Source organism: Panicum virgatum, chromosome 1N (assembly GCF_016808335.1).
Source record: "Panicum virgatum strain AP13 chromosome 1N, P.virgatum_v5, whole genome shotgun sequence".
In the NCBI taxonomy this organism is placed as follows: Eukaryota; Viridiplantae; Streptophyta; class Magnoliopsida; order Poales; family Poaceae; genus Panicum; species Panicum virgatum.
In genome coordinates, this window is record NC_053145.1 from 26,933,753 (window position 1) to 26,940,492 (window position 6,740).

A 6,740-nucleotide genomic window follows, 5' to 3' on the forward strand; every position below is an offset into this window, starting at 1 on the left:
AATGAAGCTATAATCTTTCTTGATGGTCCACCTGTCCGACTAATTTGACAATCTGCTCAGAATATGGACAGTCCCGAATTTCACGATGCACAAAGCCGATATCAGTATTAGGGCATGCACAACGGGAGTAAATGAGTCATCTGCAAGTGGCTAATTTGATTCCCGGATGGTCAGTTGCGGAGCCGCGCGTTGCGCGAGACGACGGCATGGGCTTGTGGACCGAGCGCAAATCGACGCCTCGTCGCCCATTGTACAGCACGGCGGTGACTCGGCGACGGCGTGGTGGATCCCGTGCTGGATTTCCCGCGCGCGAATCGCTGAGATGGCGGCAAATGAGTTGTATCTGAGATTGAGTTGTGAAGTTTGTGCTATGTAAAACTGAACCTATTCAACATAGTGTATGACCTTTTCTTTTCCAGTTCACGTATCAATCGGTCAGTGTTCACGGTATCAAGTATCTCGGTTGGCTGACGGATTCACCGATACGTAAGTCAATTGACCATATTAGTTGGTCGTACGGATTATGGATTGTTTCGCCCGTTAGATGTGACTTATTTGCATATAAATATACTATCCATGTGATTTATTTCCATACACATTATTGTTTCATGTATGTCACACAACAATACACAAAGATCCATTTCACATGTTTGATTATCATGTTTCATGTGCCTAGTCATGTATTAAATAACTAGCAGACAACCACAAAGACACCATTGTACAGGTTATCTACTCTGTCGCGTGCAGTATTCTAGACACACGCAGACGGCAGCCGTCTAACCATTGTACATGCCCTTACAATGGTAATTTTGGTTGAACGGGACATAAGGGACCTGGATATACACTCGTCAGATCTCTTACAAGAGAAAAAAAATATTGGCCCAGACCTTCTAAATGGTAAAACAGAGAAAAAAAAAGCTGGCATTGAAATGCCACTGACACAGCTATTCAGATTACAAGATGCAGTATGGACAGTCATATACTCATAAAGAGAACTGTGGCCTCCCAGCCTCCCAGGTAATCACCATCAGGAGTAGAGGCGGCACTTTCCAGTTCCAGCACATTACACTCATCGACATCACCTGCAACGTGTTGCAGGCAGTACTTGATGCGGTCATTCATGATATCCTGCAAGCGCATGTTCCACACGGCATCAGACATCATGTGTTACTGTGTGAAGTGGTTGGCTCATCTACTATCGTTGTCCTAAATTGGTCACAAATAAAAGTTGCCATTTGTATTTATTAAGAAAAAAATCAATCCAGAATTCCAGATAATAGGAGTGAAGAAGAGAACAACCAGGATTGTATTGGTTGATGGTTAAACGTTTGAAGAATGTGATCTGGTTGCCATGCAAAAGCTATTTTTTCGCAATGATACAAGAATTTCCTGACTACAGCATTTTCATATGTATATTGTCCCAAACACATACAAAACATGAGAAATATGCAACAATTCCATACAACTATAATTCGCTTATCACACTGCTACAAGCCTACAGCAACTTTCAGTGTTTCCATCCCCACTGGACCTTAAAAATATATCACTATGCATAAATCATCAAGGCCACCACTAATTACAAATCACAATTTTATTTTATAGAAATGTTAGCAGTCCTTTCCAAATTATTGTAATTCAGAAAGTCATCAAGAGGATAGCAGTTCTACTGATCTACGTTGTCAACAAATTTCCTTTGTCACTAAATTCTGGAAGAACTGTTAAGTGTAAATAACTCCAAATCAGACTCACGTGATTAACGATTGCTGAATAGAAATAATCCAGAGAGAACTCAATGAGCACATACCACCATAAGCTCATGCAATCCAAGAGGGGCAGTGATGATGTAGGGTATATTTGAGAGCTCCTTGGATGCTTCTGCTGCTAAAGCAGGGATATCCTGAGAAAAAGGGTCCAGCATGTATGAAAATCCATAATTAATACAACTATTCTATGCAACTGTATGTACAAGGTAGGTACACATCTACGCTCTTCACTAAAAGACTATAAGCAATGGAATGCCATGCCTTTAACAAATTAACACCCTTAACAATAAGCATTATCTTCCAAGGAAAACAATAAACATTACCAATCATACATAAATAAAAAAACATACTTGTTTCCAGTGTCGTCCAGGGGAAAGGAAATATGGACTAACAATAACACGGGATGCCCCTTGTTGCACACATTTTCCAAAAGCATCCTTAATAGTAGGCTCAGCCAGCTCCTGCATTTTGTGAAAACTGCAAGTTAAAGCAACAAAATATAACGATCACAAAAAAGGACGTACCCAGTGCCGTAGGCTCCCGCACTGTGCGGCACAACAATATAAAAAACTAATGAATAATATGATAAATGGAAAAGTCTCAGACAATATCGATTAATGTTACAGAGTTGGGAAACAAAGAATATGGCGGCAAAAGAGATTAAGCAGTGCATCTCTTTAGCAGCAGTAATTCTACCGAGCTGATGAACACAACTGGATAAATTATTTAACTTGATCAATAGGCAAAGGTTCAATTGTTTTGGAGAGAACATAGGAAATATGACACCAATCTTAAAATAATGGCAGTATAATACTATCACCATTATTCGATGAAATGGCTCTATGCAGTGATCTCATTCAACAACATGTTCAGAGATGGTTTAAAATCACAATAATTCTTGAGAAGAATTGAAAAGCACCTAAATGTCACATGCAAAGCATCAGAAGTTTCAAGCTGAGGGCATTGATAGTGGCGCTGCCACAGAATTCCAGTGACATTAACTTGTATCAGTTTGAACTTCATAGCTGAAATTCCAAGATGGGACTAGCATGGCAGTGTTAATTACTACATTCTGCAAGTTTTTTTTTGGGCTCCCTAGAACCTATAACATAACTACATAAGTATCAGCTTCTCCAGACTAGAAGCACAAGCCAGGCCAAACAGACAGATTCCTTGTGTGCGAACGCACAGGCTGTATAAATTATTTATACAGCTTTTGGGGTACATGAACTCTTTTTTTTCTCAAATACGCAGGAGAGTGCGTATCATTGCATTAAGAAAGGCTAAAATAATCGTACAGAACACACACACGCCCCACACCCCTCTGGGGTTTAAGTTACCTACGACCAGTTAGAATTGGTCTGGCCCTGGTCCTGTAATTTATATTTTAGAGAGAGTCAGTGTTTTATGTTTTAGGGGGCGTTAAAACCCCTTCATATCTGTAATATTTGGGGGGGGGGGCTAATCTACCCCCCCCCTCCTTTTGTTCTTTTAATATATTAATGCACAGTTCTCCTGCGTGTTCGAGAAAAAAAAACGTCCGTGCTAAACTTGAAATGACCACCCACCACCACACGCTGCTATCCCCCAGGTCGAGCAGCAACCAGACCAGTAAGGCCCTTGGCGCCTGCAAGCATCCAGAGATTGGTGTCATTCTGTGCCAGGATAAGAGCAATCAATCCTAGGCAAGGCACCACTGAAAACAACATCGTTCGACTTCCAAAGGATCCAAGCCCACAGAATGACCAGAGAGTTAAAGCCTCAATGTGTCTCTTTGCTGAGCGAAGCCCCAGCTTGCTGCCACCACTCAAACAGACCCAAAGTTGAGTGGGGTGCAAGGTCAGGTAGGGCAAAACGGCGGAGCAGCTGCTGCCAGTACTGTCTGGAGAAACAAGAACTCATAAGTCATGAGCCTTAATTGTTATCTTCTTGGAGACATTAAGCCAGGCCACATCTCTAACCGTTTCCGGTTATTAGTTTCAATAAATTAATTTCGGTAGGGTGTTTTTTTTTAACAAACACACAGGAATGCTGCATATCTTTATATTGAAGAGACAAAAAGGGGAAATCCCATACAAAGCAGCCTCTTTGCCTCACCTTGGAGGTACAAGAAGGCCGCAGGAAAGGCACACCACAGTTAAACCCCTACACACACACTTGTCCCACTCCTCGACCAAAGAAAAGCTCCTGAAGCCTTCGATCTCCAGCAAACCACCAGAATCGCAATTCCTCTTTAAAGAATTGTTGTGCTGCAGGCAGAGAAGGGGCTACTCCATCAAAAACTCCCCTAATTCTATGATTCCACAGGGTCCAAGCACCTAGGATCATGGCCCTGTTAAAACCTTTTCTTTGGGCCTTCTAGACTGTGTTGGATGCTTTTCTCCACCACTCCGGGAAGCTCTTCTAATTCATCCTAGGCACTATGTGCTCTAGGCCAAGGGGCCTAGCAGCCAGCAGGTTACACCACCATTGCCGAGCAAAGACACAAGTCAAGATGCAGGACAGGTTATGTGGACATTTGTATTTGACATACTACATTTTATTTTGGATTTTGGTTCCCTGATTATTCAAGAATATGCTATGTATATATTAAGTTCAAAACAAAATGAGAGCCTGTAATCTTTTACTCTACTCAAACGAGAAGGCCAGCTGAGTATCCACACTCTGCAGTAAATTTATATTAAGAGGACCAGAACAAATTAACAAAAAATGTGCATTTTAAACACCCAAAGGGCACTAAACCTAAATTCTCGAGCTAACCAATTGTACATGAGGATTCATGATAGGGAATAACTAAACAAGGCGCAGAATTCTTGCACCACTTTAGCCATGTTTTTTCTCTGAACAGAAAATGTATGGTCTAGACAGTTACAGCTTAATCTAACTCAAAATCGAACACTAGACTTGGGTTTTATGCTTGTCAGTCTTCTGAACTTACTGAGTGAGACTTCTAAAGGAAAGAACATATAGTAGTACAAAACGATAAAGAAAACGACAGATATGCTCTGAAAAAACAATATGATTTCTAGTCCTGTTGGTTTGGCTGTTATAGACATGTGAAAACTATGTAAAAGGATCATCCAGAGGAAAAACAAACTCATTTTGTAGGCAATATTAACATCTATTATCTATACTAATTCCCTGCTTCTTGTGCTATATTTGGCCCATTGAAAATTGAGATCCTACTAATATTCTATTTTCCCATTCTAACACAAGGCCATTTAGAGAAGTGAAATGGCAATTTGGCAATAACAGTAAAATGGTGATTAGGAACAAATAATAGACCATACTGGATATGATCCTTGTCCTGGAGTTCCAGAAAGGCACAAGAAAATATGAATACACCTAGCCAAGGCAATAAAATTGCAATATAAGTGAAGGGGGGACAGATTCTATATTCCATAACCAGTTTATCCCACAAAATTAGCCTCGTATTGTCCTGTGAGTACAGTGTAGGATATGCAGTATAAAGTAAAAATTTCAGTAATTGGCTATAAAAAACAAACTGCGCTGGATGCATAGATTCTTAATAAGTGAGCTTGCAGTGACCATTACAAGGTGCAACGCAATGAGTTCAATGCAGCTAGATCTGGGAAAAACATAGAAGTGCAAAAATTAATATAGATAAACAAAAACTTATGACTGTCTGCATTCAAAATATGCTCAATGAGAGGCCAAATTTTCCATATCAAACATGCTGTGGAACACTTGGTAGTTGGAACTCGAAGTTCAAGTTAATTTACTTATTGTATCTCAGAAAAATGTAGAGAGGCACACAACTCACTTGCAGCAAGTCTTGCCTTCAAGTGCTATAAGTAAATTAGGAGGTTCCATTTTTCAGGCAAAAATAATACATAAAAATGCTGGAGAAATGAACAATACCATATGAGCAGGCTCAACGATCTTATAACCAGTTCGTGCCCTGAACATATCGACAAAGTCATCTGCATTTTTCAATAACTGAGTCAAGACACAGTAACGGCGCACATCAATGCAAACGATAAATATTGCCAACAGAATCAGATTTATTACTTAGCATGAGATTGGATTCTTGGCGCCGTGACCCATGGTCGACAATGACCACGGCATCCTTATCCCCCACAGTGAAATCCTCAGTTCCGCACGTTTCTGACCCACGGGCAGGATTCTGTATGGAATTCATAGCAAGGTTTCCACTGGACCTTCCAGCTCTCCCCAACTCGGCAAAATTGATGGAATTCCTCACAGCTGCGTTCCTAGTGCCAAGAAGAAATAAAAGGGATGTATGACAAGCGGCAGGCAGGAGCTGTAGCAGAAAGCATAATTCCTCCATTGGCGGGCGAGAAACGGAATGCAGGTCCAAGAGAGAGAAACCGATTACCTTGGGATAAGTACGCTTGCCGGAGTTGCAGTGAAAGGGTGCAATGAGACTGAAACTGGGTGCATAGCAGGGGGCGCGAGTTCAGCTAAAACCACCGAGATTCTCTGGGGGGCGAAAAACCAGGGAAAATCCATGGACAGATCCGAATACAAATAGCACACGTTAGGGGGTTTGGGTGTTCGATTTCGCACAGCCGGAAAGGAAGGGAAGGGGAAGGGGAAGGGCGGACATACCTTGGCCGCCGGGAAGCGCCCGACGAAGAACTGGCGGCGCCACTCCCCTGTCGTCGCCGAACGAAGAAGGTCGAGAGAGGAGGGAGGGGAGGGCGAGAATTTGGTGCGGCCGTGCAGGAGGGCTGTAAGCCCTGGCGGTGCAGCCCCTTGCGTTCGCCTGGTTGGAAACGGATTCGGCTGGGCTGGTTGGTTCGGCAGCCCACGAAAAAGCTGGCTGAGGCTGTTCACCTATGGCTAGTTTCAGATTCTATTTACCCCTTGTTCAGAAGCCTTCAAAATTCCAAAAATTTATAACATTATCTATCACATTGAATCTTTAAATACATGTATGAAATATTAAATGTAGCTAAACAAAATAACTAATTATATAATTTGTCTATAATT

General features: G+C 41.7%; 1 pseudogene; it reads right to left on the minus strand.

Annotated features, from left to right (window-relative positions):
• Positions 1-615: 615 nt before the first annotated feature.
• Positions 616-6,519, minus strand: LOC120655553 (annotated as a pseudogene).
• Between the last annotated feature and the right edge of the window lie 221 nt (positions 6,520-6,740).